General features: G+C 41.5%; 1 protein-coding gene across 1 annotated transcript in view; it reads right to left on the reverse strand.

The window, feature by feature from the left end:
* Nucleotides 1-23534, reverse strand: part of KIAA1109 (KIAA1109 ortholog) — a 211491-nt gene extending 187957 nt beyond the window's left edge. The window contains exons 1-2 of the mRNA XM_036763063.1: nt 23465-23534; nt 21516-21606 (exon numbers count right to left, since the gene is read on the reverse strand). The gene's annotated coding sequence lies outside the window, so the exon portion shown is untranslated. The remainder of the gene's footprint in view (nt 1-21515; nt 21607-23464) is intronic.
* Nucleotides 23535-24884: the final 1350 nt, after the last annotated feature.

The raw sequence follows: 24884 nt of genomic DNA on the forward strand, positions 1-24884 counted from the left end.
AAATAATTGAAACAATGAATAGCTTCAGTAAAGAAATGGGCTACAATATAAACCCAGAAAACAACATCATGTCTACCTAATAATCACAAAATCCAGGAGGCAATACTAGAAAGAAAATTTTCATTGAAAATAACTGAAAATTCATAAAGTACCAGAATCAATCTACAAAGCACACTCAATACTTGTAAAGATTCAGTTACAAAGTGTTCCTTAAAATGAAGAACTTAAGTGACTCCTCAACTATCCTATTCTTTTCTCAATCCTCATCATCCTTGACCTCTCTGTAGCCTGACACTGTTTTTTGATACTTTCTCTTCTCTAGGTCGTAAGGACACCACTCTCTGCCCATTCTCCTCCTACCTAGCAGCCCATTCCTCAGTCTCCTTTACAGAACCTTCTTCATTTAGGTCACAACCAATAATCATAGGTATTTTCTTCTCGGGCCTCTTCTTCTGCCCAGTCTGGTTTCAAGTTCCTCAGTTTTTGCCTTTTCCAGCTTGGCAATATAAGCCACTGATTTTGGACCCACAATGCTGTCCTCCCAATGATGATGCATTTCATCCCATCTGTCATTATAATTGGTTCTGATGCTTCTAATAGCTAGGCCAGGCTCCCTTGTCTTCAGTGTAAACCTGCATAAAGAGTAGCTTAAGCAGGTTTTTCCATGAACTAAGTGAACCGGTCTGGCTTTACCTTCAACAACAGAGTAAGGAACCCTCATTTTTCAGCTCAAGGCAGGTAGGAAGACCACCAACTCACTGGGGTCTGTGTGATATGCAATGACTACCAACTGAGCTTTCTTCTTTTACCCCCCGGGGAGAGACTGTTAACATCTGCTCTGAAGACAGGGGTCCCTTAGCACCACCTTTGCCTGCAGCCTTTTGCTCAATTCAAATTTGTTGTCTTATTTTGTTTCAGATCTGTACCTATGGGTGATTCAAAGTCTGGGTGAGTGGGTTGCTAGTGGCACTTTCAAATGCTTATAAAGGACAGAACTTTGATGTTGCAGTCTGATGTATCACGGCAATGACAAAGCAAGTGACATCATATTTTACTTACAGATCTCATTAGAACCTATGGAATTGATTATCATCTCTATGCAGATGATTCTCAGATCTACTTATCCAGCCTTAACCTCTCTCTTAATCTCTAGTTTTGTGGTATCTCCACATACCCAACTGATATCTTAAACTCAACATATCCAAAACTGAACTCATCATCTTTCCCCAAAAACACTCTTCTTTCTAACTTTCCTATTGCTTTCTAGGGCACTACTCCTCTCCCTCATCTTCTCCATCTCTTTCACCTCCCATATCCAATCAGTTGTCATGTCCCGTCAATTCCACCCTTAAAAAACAACTTTCACATCCATAGCACTCCTCTCTCCTCTGACATTGCCACCACCCTGGAACAGGGCCTCACGACTTCAAGCCTGGGCTATTTTTAAAATTTTAAATGTCGTTATTTCGCAGTACAAATGTTCTTTCCCACCTCTTCTATTCATTGAGAAAACAAGATTTATGTTGCAAATATGTACAGTCAAGCAAAAATAAATTCCCACATTATTAACATCCAAAAAAAAGTATCCATTTCAATCTGCACTCTGAGGCCATCAGCTATCTGGAGTTGAGGACCATGTTTCATTATGAGTCCTCTGGAATTGTGGTTACTTAGTTTGTTCATCAGAATTCCTAAGTCTTTCAAAATTGTTTTTATATTATCATTGTCTCAATATTGCTATCGCTATATAAGCTGTTCTCCTGGATCTGCTCACTTCACTTTGCCACAATTCACACAAGTCATCTTACATTTTCCTGAAATGATCCCTTTCATCATTTCTTTACAGCACAATAGTATTCATTAGCCTTTTCTAGTTGTTGTTTTTAATGCATGTCCAATTAATCTGCTCTTTCTCTTTTTTTAACAGCAGCATTTAGAGACATAGTTTTTGCCCTAAGTACTACATTGGCTGCATCCCAAAATTTTGGTATGTTGTCTTATAGTTGTCATTATCTTTAGTGAAATTATAGTTTCTATGATTTGTTCTTTGACACATCCATTCTTTATGATTTAATTATTTTTCAATTAACTTTTCATCTTTCCTTCAAAGGCCCTTTATTGAATATAATAATTTTTATTGTATCATGATCAGTAAAAGGTACATTTATATTTCCACTTTTCTGCATTTGTGAGATTTTTTTAAAGCCCCAATACATGGTCAATTTTTGTAAAAGTGACATGCAAGGTTGAGAAATAGGGATACTCCTTTTGATTCCCATTCAATATTCTCTAAAGGTCCATCACATCTAACTTTTCAAAATTCTATTCAGGTCCTTCATTTCTTTTTTGCTTACTTTTCTGTTGCTGTTAGACTGATCTAAGTATGAAGGGGCAAACTAAGGTTCCTCACTATTACAGTTTTACTTTGTCCCTGTTACTCATTTTGTTTTTCCTTTAAGAATTAGATGCTGTCCCACTTACGCAGAGAATTTACATTAATTCACTGTCTATTCAGCAAAAAATATTGTTTTGTCTGAGATCATGATTGCTACCTCTGCCTGTTTTACTTCAGCAGAAGCATACTAAGTTTTGTTCCAGTTCCTTATTTTGACTCTGTGTGACTCTTTTTGTTTAAAGTTTGTTTCTTGTAAACAACATGGTTGGAGTATGGATCCTAATCCATTTTGCTATCTTCTTGTTTTATGGGTGAGTTTGTCCTGTTCACATTCACCATTATGACTACTAACTGTGCATTTCCGTCTATCCTATTCTTGTCTTTTTTCCTCCCTGTTTTCTGACTCTTCTTAAAGAGTTTCTTTTGTTTCTGACTAATCCTTTCCTTAATCCACCTTTTCCTCCTTATCCCCCTCTTTCCTTCCTGTGTTCCTGTTGGGCCAAATGTATTTCTGTACTGAACTGTACACATGTATACCTGTGTATTTCTCTCTCTTTTGACCAGTTCAGATAAGAATGAGGTTCAAGTGGGAATCTCTCCAGTCCACTCCTTCCTCCTTATTGTATAGACTTCTACTTGTGCCATGTTTACGTGAGATAATTTTCTCTATTCTTCTCTCTTTCCTACGCCTCCTAGTGTATTCCTCTTCCATTCTTCTTTTAAGATTATCAAAACATAAGGAATGATTCCCTTACGATTAATTAGATTACCTCTATGGTATCTGACCATGACAAAGTTCTGAGGGGCCCACATCTATCATTTCCTCATATATATTTTTATGCATTTTATACCTCTCTTGGCTCCTGTGTTTATATGTCAAATTTTCTACTTCGCTCTAGTTTTTTCATCAGGAATGCCTAGAAGTCTTCTCTTTCATATATTTCATATTTCCATTTTCCCCCTGCAGGATTATACTGTTTTGTTGAATAAATCACTCTTGATTGTGAACCTAGATCTTTTTGCCTTTTGTAGGAGCATATTTCAAGTTCTCCACTGCTTTGAAATAGTACCTATTAAAACTTGTGTGATCCTGACTGTGGCTCCTCAATATTTGGACTCTTTCTGGATGCTTGAAGGATTTTTGCTGTGGCCTGAGCTCTGAATTCAGGCTATGTTATCAAGGAGCTCTGAATTTGGGCTATAACATTATTGGGAATTTTCATTTAGGAGTTTTCAGGAGGTTACTGGTAGATTCTTTCCATTTCTACTTTGCCCTCTGGTTCTACTATATCTGGGCAGTTTTCTCTCATAATTTCTTGAAATATAATGTCTAGCCTCTTTTATTAGTCACGAGGTGTCAGATAATTCAATGATTCTTAAATTATCTTTCCTTTATGGTTTCCAGGTCAGTTGTTTTTACTATGAGATATTTTATATTTTCTTCTATTTTCAATCTCTTGACTTTTTAAATTGACTTTCGAAATTCTGATGTTTCATGGAGTCATCTTCTATTTGCTCAATTTTATTTCAGAGTTATCTTCCTTATTTTTTGTTTCAAGCTATCAGGTCTCTTTCCATAGCTTTCTTTCACGGTTCTCATTTCTTTTCCTGTTTTTATTTTCCCCTGCTATTCTTATTTGGTTTTTAAGGTATCTTTTTTAAACTCTTGCTTTATTTCTTTTGGGAATTCTGGTTGGGCTTGGGCCCAAACCATATTTTCCTTCATGGCCTTGCTTGTAGTTATTTTGGAATCATTCTCTTCTTCGGGGTGTCTGAAGCTGTTTTTTTGTGTTGTTTTGTTTTTTCACCCTTCTTTGTATCCCCAGTTGCCATGACAGCTCCTTACAGTGGGATTCTTTTTGTTTGTTTGCTCATTCTTCCAGTCGACTTCTTGAATCTGGACTTTAAGTCAAGGCTGGACTCTGTGAAATTCTTGGGGGAATGCCTGGGTTAAGCTTCTTTCTACTTCTGTCCCGCTGCTGCTTTCCTGGGGTACTGAGTTTTGTGTTATCCCAGGAACTCAGGATCAGCTCAAGTTGAAGGACCTACAAGCTTTCAGGGTTCCCAAAGTTGTATGATCTGGACAGCCTGCCCTCCTGGTCTGTGCTCCACAAGTTCCTAACCTAGGTTTGTGTCTGAAAAAAGATCTGTCATTCTGTCCTTGGTTAGATGTTTCAGTCAACTGTTGCAGGACTTAGCCACTGTTAGCCAACTGGGAAGCTCTGCAGATTCAGAGAACCAAACACAAGCTCTCCTTTGTTATGGGATTCCTGTCCTGGTTCCACTACAGGCATCAGCCTGGACTGGAGGCTACAGCTGAGTTGCTGCTCTGACATAGTATCAGAACTACACAGGTGCTCCTTGCTTTTGAACCTGCTCCTCAGTACCTGGTCCTACAACTGTGGCCACTGCTCTCTGCTGCACTGAGACATAGATCCCCTCCTTGGTGTGCTCTGAACCTGGAATCTAGACCTCTGTAGTGAATAACAGGGCTGCCAGATGGCACCCTCTGCTGCATCCTAGCTGCTGCCTTAGTTCAGGGTCCCCCCAAGACTTCTTCATGTCCCATGGCTCTGAGGCTTCCCCTAATGTATAATATAGCCCTCTTTCAGTCCCCATACACTGCAGTGTTTGGTGCCTGGCACAGTGTATTCCTAACCAGACCCCATCCTTGGTAGCATCTGCAGACCTCTCTTTCTCCCCATGCTGACTGACCTAGGCTGGAAAATTAACTCACTAGGATTTTTTTTCTTGGATTTCGCAATCAAGAGTCAGCTGGGCATATTTTCTAGATCTTTGTTGGACTGTGTTCAAGGAGCTGGGCTGTACTTCTTCCTGCTGCTCTCATATCCTGACTCTGCCTCTCACACCTAAACAGCAGCAGCCTGCTAGCACAAGCCTGACTGGGCTACCCCTCTATTCAGTGAACTCCAGTGTTTTCTGATCACCTTCAGGATGAAATGTAAAATCCTCTGTTCGACATTCAAATACTTCATAATCCAGCCCCCTCTTACCTTTCCAGTTTTCCTATACCATCCTCCCCACTACGTATCTGTGATCTGGTCTCACCTAACATCTGACATTGTACAAGAAGCCTTTCCCAACCCTCCCTAAATTCTAGCACCTTACCTCAGCCAATTGTGTTCAATTTATCCTGTGTTGTGTGTATTTTATTTCTATGTAGCTGTTTGAATACTGGCCCTCCCATTTAGACTGTGAGCTCCAAGAACAGAAACCGGTTTTTACCTTTCTTTGAATTCCCAGTTTTTAGCACGATGCCTGGCACACAGTAGGCATTTAATAAATACTTGCTGTTGATTGACTAATTTAAATAGCTGGAGAAATATTCAGTGTTCATTAGTGGGCCCTGACAATTAAAAAAATGTCAATACTACTAAAATTAATTTATAGATTTAATGCTCTACTAATTAAAAATCCAAAGGATACTTTACAAAGCTAGACCAAATACTAACAGGAGTCATTTCAAGGAAGAAGAGATCTAGATTATTAAGAGAAATAATTAAAAAATAAGATAGGAAGGAAAGGGAAATAGCACTTCCAGACCTCAAACTACATTATAAAGCAGCAATCATGAAAACTATGTATACTGGTTAAAAACTAGTAAAGAAGATCAATGAAACAGTGAAGACAAGGAAAAATAAAAAATAAATGAACTCAGTAACTCAGTGTTGAATAAACCCCAAAACATAAATTATCTACAAAAGAACTCCCTACGTACAAACTGCTGAGAAAATCAGAAAGCAGACTGGAAGAAATTAGGTTTAGATTAACCTCTAATAATGTATTTCAAAATTGCTATATGTTGTGATATCTGAAGATCACATGCCCTTCACGTCTATAGGAAGAGGAAGAATTCTTAACCAAATAAGGGAAAAAGGCAATTACAGAAGAATAAATAGATAATTTTGATTATATTAAATGGAAAAACTTCTGTAAACCAAATTGATGCATCTAGGATGAGGAAGAAAATAATCAACTGTGAAGAAAATGTATCAGATGTCTCTGATTAAGGGTTTGATACCAAACAGGTACAGACAACTGACAAAAATATTTAAGACCAAGTGCCACTCCTAATAAAGGAGCTGTCAAAAGATTTGAACCAACAGCTCTCAACAGAAAAATTACAGATTATTAAGAACCACTTGAGAGAATGCTCCAAATCACTAATAACAAGAGAAATGCAAATCAAAACACTGAAGTTTTACCTCAAGCTCTGCAAACTGGTAAGAAGGCAAAAGAAGACACTAGTCAGTGCTGGAGGGGTTGTGGAAAGAGAGGCATATTAAATGCATTTCTGACAAAGCTACAAATTGGTGCAACTAGTCTGGAAAGCAATCTGGGATTGTGTGAATAAAGTGACTAAAATGTCCATACTCTTTTGACCCAGAGATTTCACTGCTATATACCCCAGGAAAAGTCAGTGATAAAAATAAAGGCTCAACATACACCAAAATACTTAGAACAGCATTTTTTGTGGTTGAACCCAACTGGAAACAAAGCAGATTCCATAACCATCAATTAGGGAATAAGTTAACAAATTGTGGTACAAGAATGTAATGGCAAATTATGGTTCTGTAAGAAAAAAAAATGAACATGATGAATACAGGGAAGTGTGAGGAGACACATGAATTGATGCAAAATGAAGTAAGCAGAGTTGGGAAAACAATACATAAAAATGATTATAACAATGTAAACGGGAAAACCACAAAATAATTGAAACTGAATGTTATGAAATTAAGAATTAGCCTGGCCCCAAAAAAGATGCTTTCCCTAGCTCCCATGTACAGATGGAGGCCCATGGATGTGGAACATTAAATATGGTACCAGACAAAGCCACTGACTATACTGATTGGTTTTGCTGACTTTTTCCCCTCACTCCTCTTTAAAAAAATTATTTGAATACAAGTCATCCCCCAATTGATAAATGGTCAAAGGATATGAACAGAGAGTTTTCAGAGGAAGAAATTAAAGCTATCAATAGTCATATGAAAAAATGCTCTAAATCACTATGGATTAGACAGATGCAAATCAAAACAACTGTGAGGTACCATATCACATCTATCAAACTGGCTAACATGATGTATTGGTGATTAAGGAGGGCTTTTAGGACTTATTCAATCAAGTGCCCTTGAAGAGTTTGGTCTTTGTTTCCTTGGTTAAATTAGGAGTCCCTTGTCTCAAGGGAAAGCCTAGTTTACATGGGTTTGAGTGACATGTTTGTGATATCGGAGGCTTTTAGACCACGTGGGTTTAAGTCACATTTTTGTGATGCTTTTAGGTCATGTGAGTCCCATGTGGGACTCACCTTTGACCCTGAACAAGATATATAAACCCCAGAGGTTGGTGTTGTCCCTTGGGGGCTCTCACTCTTGGAGAAGTGTTGATGTGCAGACTCTGGCAAGCTGTAATTAAGAGCCCTCCAGCTTCTGAACCCAGATGTTGATGCCTTCTTGGTAATTATGAATTGTATTTGGTCTATTTATAATGTATCTTTATAGTTTGTATTGGTTCTGAAGTTCAGGGTGCTGGATTTTTCCCCTGAACTAAGTGAATGATATTTGTATGTTAGATTGAAATAAGATTGTTAACCTATTAACGTTGCTTTCCTTAGTAAAGCAGATCAAAATAACCTGTGCTGGTAGCATTCTTGTTGTTGGGCTTGTGTTGGTCTTTCACCCCCACAGCAGCTGCTAGCCAAATTGTTGCAACACATGACAAAACAGGAAAATGATAAATGTTAGAGAAGATGTGAGAAAGGTGGAACACTAATGCATTGTTGGTGGAGTTGTGAACTCTACCATTTGGGAGAGCAATTTGGAACTATGCCCAAAGGGCTATAAAAACGTGCATACCCCTTGACCCAGCAACACCACTTCTAGGGCTGTATCCAAAAGAGATCATACAAATGGGAAAAGGACCCACATGTACAAAAATATTTATAGCAGTTCTTTTTTGTGGTGGCCAAGAACTGGAAATTGACGGGATGCCCGTCAATTGGGGGATGGCTGAACAAGTTGTGGTCTATGAATGTAATAGAATATTATTGTGCTATAAGAAATGATGAGCAGGTGGACTTCAGAAAAACCTGGAAAGACTTATATGAACCGATGCTGAGTGAAGGCAGCAAAAGAAGGAGAACATTGTACACACTAACAGCCATAATGTGTGAGGGCTGATTTTGACAGACTTAGCCCTTCTTGACAATGCAAGGATCTAAAACTTTTTCAAAGGACTAATGATGGAAAATGCCATCCACATCCAGAGAAAGAACTATGGAGTCAGAATGCAGAGTGAAGCAGATTATTTTCTCTTTTGTTTTGTTTTCTTTCTCATGGTTTCACCCATTCATTACAATTCTTCTATGCAACATGACTAATATGAAAATGTGTTTAATAGGAATGTATGTGTAGAGTGCTGTCTTGGGGAGGGAGGGGGAAGGAAGGAGGAGAAAATTTAAAACTTATGGAAGTGAATGTTGAAAACTGAAAATAAATTAATAAAAAAATTTAGAAATGGAAAAAAATAAAACAAACAAACAAACATTCTTTGTTATAAGAGATGGCTCTCTGGGAGAGAGAGAGGAAATGCAGGGGGAAATGCAGGCAAAGTATAAACAGAAGATACCACTAAAAATCTATTTTTTTGAAAAGAGCAGTGAATAAGAACACCCAAGCAAATCTGGCCTCTACTGTGGCATGACTAGGCACATCATTGCCTTTGGACATCACTTTCCATAAGGAATTTGATCAAGCCAAGCAATTCTCTTCCAAATCTAGTACTCTATTGTTAAAGGACTATACGGAATTACACAGAAATTTAAAAACTGAATTCTTAAAATGTCAAACCAAATCAATTTCTAAATATTTTACCAGCTAATAATCAGCATGTGTTTTTTGAAAATAAGACTGAAAAAAGGCAAACAAGAATATCACCAACCACCAACTTAAATAAATACTTCCCACGTATACAGAATCTTTATGTGTTCTCATTACACAAATGAAGGCTGTCTTCATTAAGAGTATTAACAGAAAACAAGGAAGCTTTTACAATGTAAGAGGGAACAAGGAAGCCTTTGCAAGCAGTTGGTAACAATGGACCACATCTTTACTATTCCACAAATGACTTAAAAATGTAAAGAATACAAGATCCCACTGTGCTTGTCTGTTGATTATGAAAAAGCATTTGATTTAGTAGAACAAAACACCTACATTAAGGCTCTCTTCCAATAAGATGTCTCATATCTATATAATAGGAAAACCAGTCAAGATTCCTTGAAAGACACAACAAAACAAACAGCCCTTTTAACCACTCTCATCATAAACTTTAGGTAAGGCATAAAACAGGAAGAAGTATATTTACCAAGGGTGTTTCGACACTATAAGAGATATCTAAGAGCTCCAGCACAGAATGGTGATATCCTCCAGATGCTCCTCTTGGTTGCATCTTGCCTTGGAATATGGCACTATCTCCTGAAAGAAATCTAGAACCACTGAAAAGAGTTTGGCTTGACCCATAACACAGGAAACATCCCACATGAAAAATGTCAATGAATCTGGGACAGAGAGCACCAATGTACAAGTGAGGCCGACAGGTTCAGCAGGAGGAAGAGATCCAGCCGGATTAGTATGAGGAACAACAAAGTGCCAACTGTCAACATTCTTTTCCTCCACTTTCCATATCCATTCAATTCCCAAAGCCTGCAATCTGGTTTTTGACTTTCTCTCTCACCTGAAACTCTTCTCTCCAAGATGGACAATGAACTTTTGATTACTCAGTAAGACGGCCTTTTCCAAGTGCTCATCCTTCACAACCTCTTTTCAGGATCTGATCCTGCTGACCCCCTCTCTTCCCAAGGCTCCATTTTGATTCTCCTCCTCCTCATCCAGCCCCTACTTCTCAGTCCCCTCTGCCAAGTCACCACCTTTATTACGCCCTGCCCCCATAGGGTTTCTGTCCCTGATCCTCCTGTCTTCTCTCTCTACACATTCTCTCAGTGATCTCCTCTACCTCCAGGGATTCAATCATCACCCCATGCAGATGACTCCAGCCCCAGCCTCTCTCCTGAGCTCCAGTCTCACATCACCAAATATGTCCAACAAGATGTCCTACAGAAACATCAAGGTGTCCAAAACAGAACCCAACTTTCTCCTCCAAAGCTCCTCCTCTTCCTAATTCCCCAATTTCTACTGAAAGCAACACGGTCCTTCAAGTCACCCCAGGTTCACACAAAAGCAATGCATTTTTTGCACTCAAGTGGCCGGCCATTCTACCCGGGAGATAAAACCTGCTGGCCCTTCCTCAATTTCTTCCATCAATGCAAGGGCAACAGTGGAGTACTCTAAGGACTCTGATTGTCCAGCTGGCCTCCCCCTTGCCACAAGACCAATCCATCTTCTTGTCCTGTCTTACAATCCCTGGACAGTGACCTCACTCCTATTCTTTTCCACAGATCCTCACTCCTCACACCCACCAGGCAGCTCTCTATGAGCCTCTTTGTGATAGGAATCTTTAGCTATTAGGAGGCAGTGGTGTCCACGTCTTGCTGCCATGCAGTAGGATCAGTAAAATGATACTACTGAAAAGATGGGATGCAGTTTTCATGGGAAGCTTGGGGTCAATGGAAGCTCTGCAATTTCCTGAAAGCAAGCCAGTCTGCTGTCTCCTTTCCAACTCCTGAGCTCAGCTCACTTCCATTTGTATGCTCTCACAGATTTACAGACTGACAGACAAGCACTAAAGGATGCCCATTCGAATGCATGTTGAAATCTGGGCTAATGACATTCTTGATTCACTTGATTCTTTCCTGTGTGGACAGACATGCCACACCCTTGAGTTAGTACAGGTCTTCCAGGAGGCTCTGAAATGTCGTTGGGCCTTGGTGCAACCAGAACAATGCCATCCCCAAACAAGAGCATCCTGGAAGAGCCCACTACCCACAGGCGATCCCTCCTCAATACAGGCTCTGCACTGGATCTCCATCACAGTGGCAAATACCTTCGGTGACCACACATCTCCCTCTTTTATAGCTGAGTTGCTTATTACCTGGGTAACTTCTGCTTCTACAGCTTCCAAAGAATTCTGAATGATTTCTGCGTATATTGGTATACACAATATGCAATGGTATGCTGATATAACAGAGCAAGTACAGGACACATACCAAATAATTACACTGTGAATGGTACCCCAATAGATAAATGGACAAAGAATATAAAGAGACAGTTTTCAAAGGAAGAAATTTAAGATGAAAACAATCATGAAAAATGCTATAAAGAATTAGAAAAATACAAATTAAAGCAACTTTAAAGTTCAAACCCACCAAAAATGATAGGTTTCTTTGCCATTAAACTGGCAAAAGAGGATAAATACTGGAGGGTTTGTGGAAAGCAGATACATGAATGCTCCACTGGAGCCGTGAAATGGTCCAGCCATTCTAGAAAAACAATGTGGAACAGTGCCCTCAAAGTTACTGAACTAGGACCCTTTGACTTGGCTGTACTACCACTACTGGGCTTATGCCCCAAAGAAATCAAAGGAAAGAGTGGAAAAGAAAAGATCAATATCAACAAAAAGAGTAGTAGCTCCTTTTTGTGGTAGGCCCAAATTGGAAGCTAAGGAGCTGTCCAGCAAGCTCTGACACTGCTGCCTCTAAGATAGAACACAGACTCCTGTGACTGGCATTTCCAGTTCCTCACAGCCCAGCTCGGACCTAATGTTCTTGCCTCGTCATATGACATTCTCCTTCCTCACTCTGTGTGCAGTCAGACTGGCCTCCTCTCAGTTCTTCACCCAGTGTCTCTGTGATGACTGTCCACCATGTCTAGAGCAGGGCTTCTCAAACTTTTTCTACTCGAGACCCCTTCAAATTCCTATGTGGGTTCTTGACCCACAGTTTAAGAAGTGCTAGTAGAGAACATTCTCTCCTCACCTCTAAGACACAGAAGCTCTCTTTTCCTTCAAGACACTGCTCAAATACTGCCTTCTACATAAAAGGCTTTCCTGATTTGCCCAAACGCATGTATCTTCCCCCCCAAACTACCACCTATTTATTTTGTATTTATTCTATGTCTATTTTCATATGTATTTCTTGTCTTTCCATTGAGAATATAAACTCCTTTGGAGTAGGACTATCTAGCAAAGTGTTTGGCACGTGCATTTATTGCCAAATTGAATTAGCAGTCTTCCTCCACAAACAATCTTGCATTTATTTACTTATCTGTAGACAGACTGCATAGCCCCCTAAAAATGGAGGCTCCTTCAGGGCAGGAACTTTGTCAGTTTTGTACGTGTCACTCCCCATCCCAAGTACATTTCTTTGCCCATACTGGGGCCATAAGAAATGACTGCTGAGCTCAACTGGAGAAAAGAGGTGAAAGAATGGTCAAACACTAAAGTTTCTAACATGAGAAACTGGATGGAAGGTTTGTGCCAACAACAGAAATTGATGAAATCATAAGGAAGAAAAATTTTGGACATGAGTGTGAGGTACCAACAGACATACAAATAAAGATGTATTCTTGGCAGATGTGAGTCTGCATCTTAGAAAAGGCCAGAACTGTAGATAAAGATTATTTCTGGTTATTACTGTTATCGAAACTTTGAAAATAAAATAAAATGAGATTTCCATATATTAGCATTGTTTTGCAGATTCGAGTAAGACTTTACAACTTGTAACGTTTATGTGCCAGGCTCTGAGGATACAAATTTTCAAAAAATTAAAAATGAGACAAAATTACTAATCTGGAAATGTTTTACATCACTGCACATGTATAACCTATATATGACTGCTTATCAACTCAGGGACAGAGAAGGGTAGGGAGGGAAAGAATTTGGAACGCAAAACTTTAAGTAAAAATGTTTAAAAAAAATTTTAAAAACAACAAGAAACAGTAAGCAGAGTTGGAACATAATTCAGCTTTGCTAGCAAGACCATGTAAGCACACCGTTATAAGCTCAATGACTGAGCAACAATTTCATTCCGCAGAGAAGAACCAACTGAGAACGCAGGGGGTGGTGCCCATTACACAGACAGCGATAGGATTTGTTACAGAGCACTAATTGTCAAAACCAGACTCAAAAAACATTACTGGGGTTATCTGAAGTCATTCTTTATATCTGTATCCCCAGTATTTAAACCAATGACTGGCACACAGCAGGCACTTAATAAATGCCAACTGATTGACGGATCACCTCCATCCTTCTCCTAGCTACAACTGTGTAAGATATCTCCTTTCACAACTTTCTTCCTCCATCTCCTCTTGCATTTTTATGATGTTATATTTTATGGTATAGGATATAAGAGAAGATGCTGGCCTAAGCTGCATTTCTGCCAAACTGGTTTTCCTAGCAGTTTTTGTCAAATAGGTACACTTTATTCCAGCTGTTAGTAACATGAATTTATCAAACAAAAGGTTACTACGATCACTGCTTACCTAGTCAATACAAGATAGGTCTGAATATTACGGCCTTATTTTGCAAGACAGAAATGTTTTCATTATGTAGAGCCTGTAACTATAATGGTGATAAATGTGGTAGGGTTATATAACTTATAACAGAAAAATTAGCCTATCTTCAATAAAATTTCATTTCAAGTAGGTGCGAAGTGATTAATATAAAAATCCTAGGGAACATCTAGTACTTACTCACAAAGCACTGAGGTAGTTAAATGGAATGATACATTCAGAAAATAAAGTTTATCTTCTGATAAATCACCAGGATCTGATTGCTATTCATGAAAATAACTAGAAATCATAAGGAAGGAGAAATAAACTCATTTTAACACGGCTTATTTAAAAAGAAAAGGCTAAAGCAGCATAACCAAATGAGGTTTTCTAGAAAATCTGGTCACCCTGAAAATTAATTTATTGCACACCTTGGTTGGGAAAGAAGGGAAATCTCTGGGGCATGGAACAAGGATTTTTAAAACCCATCTACTAAAAAAAGATAAAAAGATGTCAACCACTGCCCAGGAGAAAAGCCAAACGAGAGTCAGAAAGATGACCTAATAAAGTAGATTAATCTCTCCGAAATTTTTATCTGGGACTAACTCAAAATATATATATATATATATATATATATATATATATATATATATATATATATATATATATACACACACACATATGGCATTAACATTAATTTTCAACTTTCAAAGCATAATATGGATAGCCTCTAATAATTTGCACCTTCATCTATATTCCTAATAATAAATATATTAACATCAATTTCAGAATGTAAATTCACAAAACAGTAGTTGTTGGTTTTTTAATCTGAACAAAGATATCTCGAGAGTTCTTAATTGAGTAAAATCTCCCAGACTGCATTATATTCCCTGCTCTGCCACAAAATGTCTACTATTCTAGACAAATCACCATGCCTCTCTGGATCCTAATCTGGATCTTACATGGCTTAATTAAATCAAGTCAACAAACATTTATTAAACACCTACTGGGTGTGTACACACACACACACACAGCAAAAACAGTACCCTGCCCTCAAATAGCTCACATTCTCAAGGATTCAACATGCAAACAACTATGTACATAAAAGACAAAGAAAGGGTAAAAGTGGAGGCAAGCTAAGAGGGAAAGCTCTAGCATCAAGGAGAATGGAAAGGCCTCTTGCAGAAGGGAGGAGTTCAGCTGAGATCTGAGGGAAGCCAGGGAGGTAAGGAGTGGAGGTGGTGAGAGAAAACACTGCCAACAAGGGGGAGAGGCAGGTAAAACTCACAGTCAGATGGAAAGTCTAGTGGGAGCAATGCTACCACAATTCTTGGCAAAACTGTGGAACAGGCCAATTTTAAGAGCAACAGACCAGGTGTGGGGATGACAAATCAGCTGCCTAGATCTGCCTTAACAAATCTCGAGTTCTAGTTCTTCAAGGCATCTAGAAATTTCATTATGGCAAGTGTTCAGAAAATCATCGGCAATCACACCAATCTCATTTTTAAAATACCAGGACAAAGAAGGATTTGGCATAGCAAGGCTATTTCTGTGTCTCTGTATGGTATCATATGCTTTGCTGATTTGTTTCACCAAAGCATGACATGTCTTTCCAACCTTCTCTCATCCCTTCTTACTTCAAACAATTCTAAACTATTAAGAGATGCAACTTAAGAATAAAATGAAACAATCATTTAATTAAAATAACTTATCAAAAATGAGACCCCCCCAATGAGATAATATTTGTAAAGTACTTTGCACAGTGCCCAGCACATAGTAAGCACTATGTAAATGCTTGTTCTCTCTCAAAATCATTATTTTCTTTACAATTTATTTTATTCATTTGCAATATTATCATTTCTCTATATTATCAACAAAAACCAGCAGAAAAATATAGAAAAAATCAATTGTATTCAAAATAATGACAGAATGTACAAAATATCTAGGGATCTAGACATACATAGAACCTCTTCAGCAATCTGGTAAACCCTAGGGACCTCTTCTCAGAATGTCTTTAAGTAACTAAAAGAAAGGCAAATTTTTAGTGACAACAAAGATGTAATTTTTTCCCTTCTATTCCCAGGTCCCCTGAAATCTAACCAGAGATCTTTTAGACTCCAGGGACTCAAAGTTGAGAAGCTCCACTTTAAACCAGTATCTCACGCCATAACCATAATAAACTCCGAATGGACACGGGACCAAGATATCACCAACAAACTGGGAGGAAGGAAAGTGATACATCTCACAACCATAGATACAGGAAGAGTTCTTTATTAAACAAGCAATAGAGAAGATGACAGGAGAAAAATCAGACAACTTAGATTACAATAAAATTGGAAAGTTTTTGCACAAATAAACCAATGTAGTCAGAATTAGGCAGGAAACAGTAAACAAAGGAAAACACCTTTACAGCAAATTTCTCTGATAAAGAAGTGATACAAGTAGATGCACAGAGTATTAGTACAAATATATAAAATCAAGATTCATTCCCTAGTACACAAATGGTCAGAGGATGTGAGCAGGTGGGTATCAAAAGAAGAAAGTTAAGTAATCAAATCACATACGAAAATGTTCCACATCAAAAATAAGACAAAAGCAAAAGAACTTTCTGGTTCCACTTCACACTCATCAGGTTGGCAAAGATGACAGAAGAAGGAAAATTATAGTGAATGGCGGGGCTGGGGAAAGAGGACACTAATACACTGTTGGTGGAGCTGTGAAACGGTCCAACCATTGTGAAAAACAATTTCTAACTACACCCAAAAAAGTCACTAAATGTGCATACCCTCCGATCTAGCAATACCACGACTAGGGCTATGCTCTCCAAAGAGTTTATCAAAGTCAGAAAGAAGGGATTCATGTTTACAAGAATATAGTAGCACTTTCTGTGATAGCAAAGAATGGGAAACAAAAGAAGTGCTGGGGAATTGGGAAATGGTTAAACCAATTATGGTATCTGAGCATAATGGAATATTATTGCGCCATAAGAAATGGCAACAGGGGCAGACACAGAGAAACCTCGGAGGGCTTATATGAATGGGTGCAGACTAAAATGAGCAGAAGCCGAACAATCCATACAATGCCTAATAAATACTTGGTTTGTTGAATGACTTCAGCTTAGCAAAGGAAAACAACTGTGAAAGACTTAATAACAGTAGCTAATAATAGCCATGAATTAGAGAGAGCTTTAATTAAGGCTTGCAAAGCTTTCCGTGAGTTATCTCATGTGATCTCATTGACAGAACATTTTATGACCACAATAGGCTGATGAGGAAGCACCTCCCGGCAGAGGCGACGGACCAGAGGGGCAGAAGGAGACACACATCTTCAGAAAGAGCCTAAGTTGGTCGACAAGCGTTTATTAAGCACTTACCATACGCTAGGTGCTGTGCTGGATTTTAGGGACACAAGGAAAGTAAAAACAATACTGTCTTTGCCCTCCAGAAGCTCACCTAAGTGACTAGGTGCACACAAAGTCTAGAGAGTACATGGACGGTAGTCTCCGAGGGAAGGCGTCCTGTCCTGACTGTGAGCTGAGTCATGACGGGAGACACAGCCACTAACGGGCCACGGACCTGTGTCAGAGGAGCAAAGGAGCCACGTAGAAGAGATGACAATAGATTGGCTATGTGTGGGGCGTGCAAGCGAGAAATGGAGGGGAAGGGAAGCACAGGGTGGATAATGACAATGCTATTAAAGAGGAAGAAAAAAAAAAGAGTGCCAGCGAATCATCATAGAGACCAGAAGGAAGCTCAGAAGGGGATACAAATACAGTAATGCTGCAACTAACAACACTGCAGGTTAAATCTGAAATCTACTTAAAAAAGCTAATAGTGAAGAAGAACTTGTATAACTAGTCCTCGTTTTCTACCCTTAATTACATGGGAAAGCGTTCATGTTTGTTGACAATTTTTAAGTTTGCAATAATAAAAGAGAAAATTTTTGCAAATAAAAGGAAAATAGAAAATTCACGTTAAAAATAGCAAAGCTAATAGCTGTTCGATCCCCTCCTTCAAAAAGAAATCTGACTTAGTCTGCTTGGCTCAAGAAAGCAGACCCAGGACCAAGAGGTGGAGTTTACAGAGGAAGTGATGTTGATTCAAAATAAGGAAACTTTCCTAACAATTACAGGACCATATTGCTTCTGAAGGTAGTAAGCACACATCAATGAAGGTCTTAAAAAAGAGTGAAGGTGCTTTCCTGAAATAGTGTTCTGGCACAGGCAGACAGCAATCAGAGGAGCAGGCTCCAGAGAAGACACTCCTCCAGTCTATGGCAGGGATGTCGAGGAACACCACTCCAGGCCTTAAAGTCCTGACCACTTCAACTCCTCTTTTCTGGTCAAGTCAAGCCAGCAAATTAACACCTACTACCTACCAGGTACTGTGCTAAGCACTGGGAAGATACAAAGAAAAGACCACCATCATCATCACCAAAAAAAGGTCCTCCTCTCAAGGAGCTCAGAGTTTTTAATGGCGGAGACAAAATGCAAGCAAGTATGTACAAATAAGATATACATACACACAAAGACAAAGACACACACACACACACAATAAATTGGGCATGGTTTCTGAGGGAAGTCATTAAGATTAAGGATGGGAAAGGCCTCTTGCAGAAGGTGGGACTTTAGTTGAGACTGAAGGAATCCAGGGAAGCCAGGAGGCAGAGATGAGGAGGGAGAGCATTTCGGGCAAGGGGAACAGCCAGGAAAATGCCCAGAGGTGGGAGAAGGAACTTCACATGCCAGGAATACCCAGCAGGCCTGTATCACTAGAATGTGGAGTACGTGGAAGAACGGGGAAAGCGAGTTAGGTATAAGAAGCCTGGGAAACTAGGAAGGGGCCAAATTACAAACAGCCTTAAAGGACAGAGAATCTGAGGTATCAGAGAGACACTGGAGCTTACTAACCAGAGAGGTGATGTGCTCAGGCCTTAGCTTCAGGAAGATCACTCAGACACCAGATGAGGAGAGGATGGGAGGAGCAGGGAGAGGCCTAAGGCAGGCAGATCCAACAGCAGCTCTCACAACAGTCCAGGTAGGAGGGGTTAAGGGCCTGCTCCAGGCTAGGGGTAGTGTCAGAGGAGAGAAGGGGGTATATCTGAGAGATGTTTTCAAAGGTAGAAATTATGGCACTTGATAACTGATTGGAGAGGGAAAGTGAGAAAGTAAGGGATCAGAGTGAGAATTCACCTGGGTGACTGGAAAGAAGGCAGTACCCTAAAGAGTAAGAGGAAAGCTAGGGAAGAAGGGAGGAGTCAGGGGGAAAGAAAATGAGCTCAGTTTAGAGCACACTGAGTGTAAGCTGCCTATGGAGGGCACCCAGTTAGAGACATCCAATAGGCAGGTGGAAATGTAAGACCTAAGGTCCAGAGAGAGGTTGGGGCTAGATAAAAAAAGCTAAGACGAAAACTGAATCTATGGGAGCTAATGAGATCACCAAGCAGAACAAAGCAGGGGAGAAGAGAAGAGGGCCCAGGCCAGAGCCTCCTTCCCACAATGCAGCTGGGTATGCCCCCTCCCTCTTTGATCCTGGAACCATGAACCCTGGTCCTACTGCTCCAGAAGGTGCTGCTCCACTGCCCCAGGAGCCCACCCCCCACTCCAGCAACATTCTGGACCAAAATCCCCCTCCATGGCCATGCTCCTCTATGAGTGCTTTTTCTACCATTAGAATCTAAGTTCCTTGAACAATTTTTACAATAATAATAGCTAACAATAACAACAATATTGCAAATTGTAAAGACAAACAATTTTGAAAGTCTTAGGAACTCTGCTCAATGCCATAAGCAACCACAATGAGAGGACTCATGAGGATACATGCTAGCGAGGGGAAGAGCTTCTTGAGGACAAGAACCGACTGACTTTATGTTTGTGTCCCATGCCTTGCAAAGCACTTGGTGTATAGTACACTCCAGGAAACACTCTCTCTTTCATTCAAGTATCTGATGTACAGGACATTCTAATGTCATTCATAGACGAATTAATTCTTAGAGGAAGCCTAGTATTTAGATTAGTCCATTTCTAATTGCTGTTCTTCTAACATTAAACAATTAAAAAATGCTCACCATGCTCCAGTTTCTGATTTTTCTTTCTCTTAATGAAATGAGACTCCTTATTCTCTCTCAACCTCTTTCATTTGTACTTTAGTGTACAAGAGGACTGAGATATTTCAGCTCATTTGCCCTGCAAAATATTTTATCACCTTCCCTTAAATATCACATATTAAAGTCTACAAATGCCGTTATATTAATTTTATTTCATTTTCTGCCATATAAGAATCTTATTACAATATCTTCCTTGGTTAACTTAAACAGTTTGAAATATACTTTAAGAGTGAGTATTCACAATCATGACTTCTTATAAACTAAAAATTCAAATATTTCTTCAACGGCATTTGAGAAATGTGCATAGCTTTTGATAAAACATTACAACCATCATACATGTAAGATTTAAAACGAATGACTAAAAGTTTACTTTTGAGAAAAATTTTCAACAGCCTCACACATCTGCCAATGCTGTGGGCACCTAACTCCTCCTTAACCATCCTTTACACTGTTACCCTTATTTGTGAAGAATATATACCAAACCAAAGGACCCGTGATGAAAAATGCTATCCACTTCCGGAGAGAGAACTGATGAACGCTGAATACGGACTGAAGCATGCTTTTTTACTTTCTTTTTCTTTTATCTGTATGGGTAATACAGGTAATACAGAAATGTTTTGCATGACTTTGCATGTATGATAGACATAAAATCGCTTGCCTTCTTCAAGATGGGGGAGGGGCGGGCAGGAGGGAAACAGTTTGGAAATAAAAATTTCTTTAAATGAATTAACTTTTTTTACATGCAAATGGGAAATATTTGCCAAAATAAATAAAAAATATATGGGGGGGGGGGAGTCCCTACCAAATACTTGCCCAAACCCAAATTCAATAGCGTCCGACCCACCTTTGAACACTAATTGCCTTGTTCAGCCTGTATATGGCTACGAATGAAACAGTTGGAAGATAAATCAAACTGGTCTGATGTTCGATGTTAATGCCCTTTCCTTTTACTATCCTATGTATATTCTTTCTTGCTGTCTCCTCAGTCTGTCCTCTGGAATTGTACTTGATCACTGCATTGAGCAGAGTTCTAGGTCTTTCAAAATTGTCTTTACAATTTACAATATCCTCATTATTGATAGTTATTATTATATAAAGGTCAAAGGTCAAAGCCTGTCATTTGACTTTTTAAGAATCCTGGATGAGAGATTTAGGAGAGTACAGAGTGAGGGGAAGCAGGAAAGTATATACACCAGGTGGTAAGAGGACAGAATATCAGACTAGTCCAGTGGTAGGGAACTCGAGGATTTGGATGGCCACATGGGGCTCCCCACCCCTGAACTAGCCCGCTTCAACTCTTGACTGTTTCATCCTGATCCCTACACAGGCTGAACAAGTAAATTAGCTTTCAAGGGGGGGCGGGGTCAAATGTCAGTGGGTCAAGGATTGAGCTGAATGATGTCTGAGGTCTTCCTTTCATCTCTAACAACTAGAGCTGTCTCAAGATGGACTGCAAAGCCTGAGGAAACTGTAAGTTCACAAGGTTGGCCCACTTCCTTTATGAGAACTTTAACGGAGAATGAAATGAAAGAGCATTTAGAAAAAAAAATATTTACCCAAGTTGTTTCAAAGTCAGCAGTGTTCTAACCTCTCTCTTCCTTCTCCTTTTCTTCTCAGGTCATTTTTACAAGTTTCATCCTTACTGACCTGAAAAGGAGAACTGAATTTTAATCAGTCATGTAAGGCATTATTACTTTGAAATTTTCATATATTTTCAAATGAAGTGAGTTTGAATCAAGCAAAACTGATGGGATGGTGGGAAGTCATATATATATGCTCAATTTTTACTGTCAGATTTCTTTTCCAATTGGTCTCCAAACTGGAAATTCTCCTCTATGCTACAGCTAGAATAGAAATAGACTTTCTCACCTGCAGCCACTCAAGGGGCTGAGAAACAAGAATACTTGCTTTTATTCTCACTTAATTTCCTTTATTTTTATTCTGGCATTACATGTTAAAGTGAGGGTTTTTCTGGCTTTTACAAACTTAAAAAAAGATACATATGTATGTATGTACGTATGTATGTATGTGTGTGTATACATATTTAATGACTACTTCAATATAACTTGCTTCTTTTGTCGTTCTATGTATTTTATTTTGTGCATTTAAAAGCATGAATCTGGGAAGGGAGCTATAGGTTTCAGTCCCCCAAAGGAATCTGTGAACTCCTGTATCTAGACTGCTTTGTGTAATGCTGAAGCAGCAATAGGAAGCCAATGTCAACCCAAAGCGTCTGCTTTAAAGATTTAAGTCATGCATGCTCCCAGGTCACACTGTCAAAACACGCCAAAAAACTTCCACTATTCTCCAGAAGGAAATAAACATTCAAGTTCCTTGAAACACCAAACGTTGACCTTTTAGGGCAATCACATCACCTCCCCCAACATGAAGTATTACCAAATATCAGCCTCTAAAGCACATCAAAAATGGGGGGGGGGGGGAGTACAATTTCAAGAACAGGCTCTTGAAAGATCCTTTGGATTGATTCCATCACATCAAGGGACACATCCTGTGTTTATCCCAACTAAGAGATTGTCAGTAACACTGGCTACTTCTTGGAAGTAACTTACAGCCTCCATGCGGTACAGTGAAAAAACACTGAATTTAGAGGCAGATAGCATGGGTTCAAATCCTGCGTCTGAGCCTGGAGTCGGGAAGAGCTGAGTTTAAATCCAGCCTCAAACATTTAATGGCTGTGTGACCCTAAGCATGCTACCTAACTTCAGTGCGCCTCAGCTTCCTCATCTGTAAAATAACGATACTAACAGCCTCAACCTTAAAGGGCTGTTGTGAGGAGCAAAGGAGATAGTATTCATAAAGCACTTAGAGCAGTGCCGGGCACACAGTAGGCGTTACATAGAAGCTTACACTCCTTCCCTCCGGTGTGACTGTTTTCTCAAATGAGTAAAGAAGAGGGTCTTACCCCACCCCCCGGAAGGAGGGGTCTGGTCCCCGCCTTCTTGGCTCAATCAGATGACTCAACATTAATCACGATCATAATAATCCTAATCACAGTCACAACTGGCGCTTTAAGGGGCGTCTGCCTCGGCGCTTTTATACCCATTTTAAAGACGGGGAAGCCGAGGCGCGGGGCCTTGGCCGCAGGTGCAGCCAAGAGACACCAGCTGCTTACCAGGTGTGCGCCGCGAGCGGCCAGAGGCTCTCCTAGCACTGGACCCCACGTCGTGCCCCGCCCCCATTCATTCTTAAGGCCTGGGGTGGCCGGCTTCCGCACAGCGGGGTGCCGGGGCCCCGGCGGGTACCACCCCCTTTCCGCGCGCACGCGCGCCAGGCCCCCGGCTGAGGCACCCCCTCCCCGCGCGCGCACGAGTGCCGGGCACGGCCGCGCGCACGCTCCCCCTCCCCACCCCCACGAGGCCCCGGGGACACCTCCCAACACCGGCCCCGACGCTAGGGCACGAAGAGCGGCGGGAGCCCCCGGCCCGGCTCGGCCTGGCGCGCATGGGCTGTCCGTGGACTCGCTGACCGAGCCCGGCCCCCTCACCTGGCTGTGCGTCTGCCCGCCGCCGCCTCGGTCCCGGCACGGCGCGGACCCAGCCCCGTCGCCCCCTCCTGGTCCCGCCCGGGGCCGCCGCTGACAGCGCGGGGGCGGGCGGAGGAGGCCAGGATGACGGCGACCACGGCAGCCCGGTAGAGGTGGACGGAGGGGCGGGGCCTGCCTCCGCCGCGGCCGCGTCAACGACTACGTCGCGAGGCGAGCCCCGCCCCTCCACCGGCGCGCTCGCTGAGGGCGGAGCCTGCGTGGGGCCGAGGCGAGGCTGCGCCTGGCGATGGGGCGGGGTTAGGGGCGGGAGCAAGGCGAGAGGGAGGCGGGGCCTACGCTGGCGAGGGGGCGGAGCCGCGCTGCCCAGTTTGAGAAGAGAACAGCTGGCTTGGGCGGAAAACATCCTCTGCTGCAAAGAGGGCGTGGGCCTTCAGGGCTTCTCCAGCTCCTAGCGCCTGTAGGACCCTCCCTAAACCCTCTCAGAGGCGGGAAGGTCCCAGTTCCAGCCCCCCTCCCGATACTTAGCCTCTCAGTCGGCAAGTCATCAGCATTTATTAAGCGCTTACCGTGTGCCAAGTCCAGTGCCCGCATCTGTGAAGCCGAAAAATCATGCAGAGCCAACCCAGCGGGGCTTGAGAACCTGGTGAAAAAGCGTGCCCGATAGATCCGGGGAGGCCGACCTGTAGCAGGTCGACGCACGGACCCGTGTCCGTCATCTCCTGGCGGCTCCCTCCAGACCTCCCCGTTAGCAATGCTCTCCTACCCGTGTTGAAGGATGCGGAAGGGCCGTCGGGTTCCCGGCATCCCTTCGCCCTCCACGTGCTGCCCTCAGGAGTATCTGCCATGAATAAAATGGGGCAGGGGCTTCGGAGGTCCCCTCGGGTTTGGGTGGGGCGGAGCGGCCCCTACTGTCCAGCGGAGGAGCCCTTGGGTGACCCTGACGGAGGTGGCTGTAAATTTCAGACTGACCAGACAGTGAAGTAGCCAGGTCAGCGCAGGGCTGTGCCGTTGACCCAGAGAGAGCCCGCCGGATGGACTTTGCAGTTGCAGCGCCCTTAGTGGAAGGGCTCCTGAAAGTCATGTCCGAGTCGAGAGAGGACCCCTTGCCCAGTTAAAGGTGGGGAGGATGGGCAAATGGGCAGCGAGCAGAGAAGCAGCCTCTTAGGGCTCCGGAATGGACCAATGACTTTGGGGATGCAATCCGGAGCTGTGAGTTACCCGAAACACAGGCGCTGTCTTCCCTCCACGTTCCTATACCTGCATGCCCACTCCTCGCCATAACCATAGCTGCATTTTAGGGAGAGTGTCTAGGGCAGGGCTGGGCAACCTGCAGCCTCGAGGCCACATGTGGCCTTCTAGGTCCTCGAGTGCAGCCCTTTGACTGAGTCTTTGATGGGTGGTGCTTGACACTAGACCCTTC

This window comes from Trichosurus vulpecula, chromosome 6 (genome assembly GCF_011100635.1).
Source record: "Trichosurus vulpecula isolate mTriVul1 chromosome 6, mTriVul1.pri, whole genome shotgun sequence".
Classification (NCBI taxonomy): domain Eukaryota; kingdom Metazoa; phylum Chordata; class Mammalia; order Diprotodontia; family Phalangeridae; genus Trichosurus; species Trichosurus vulpecula.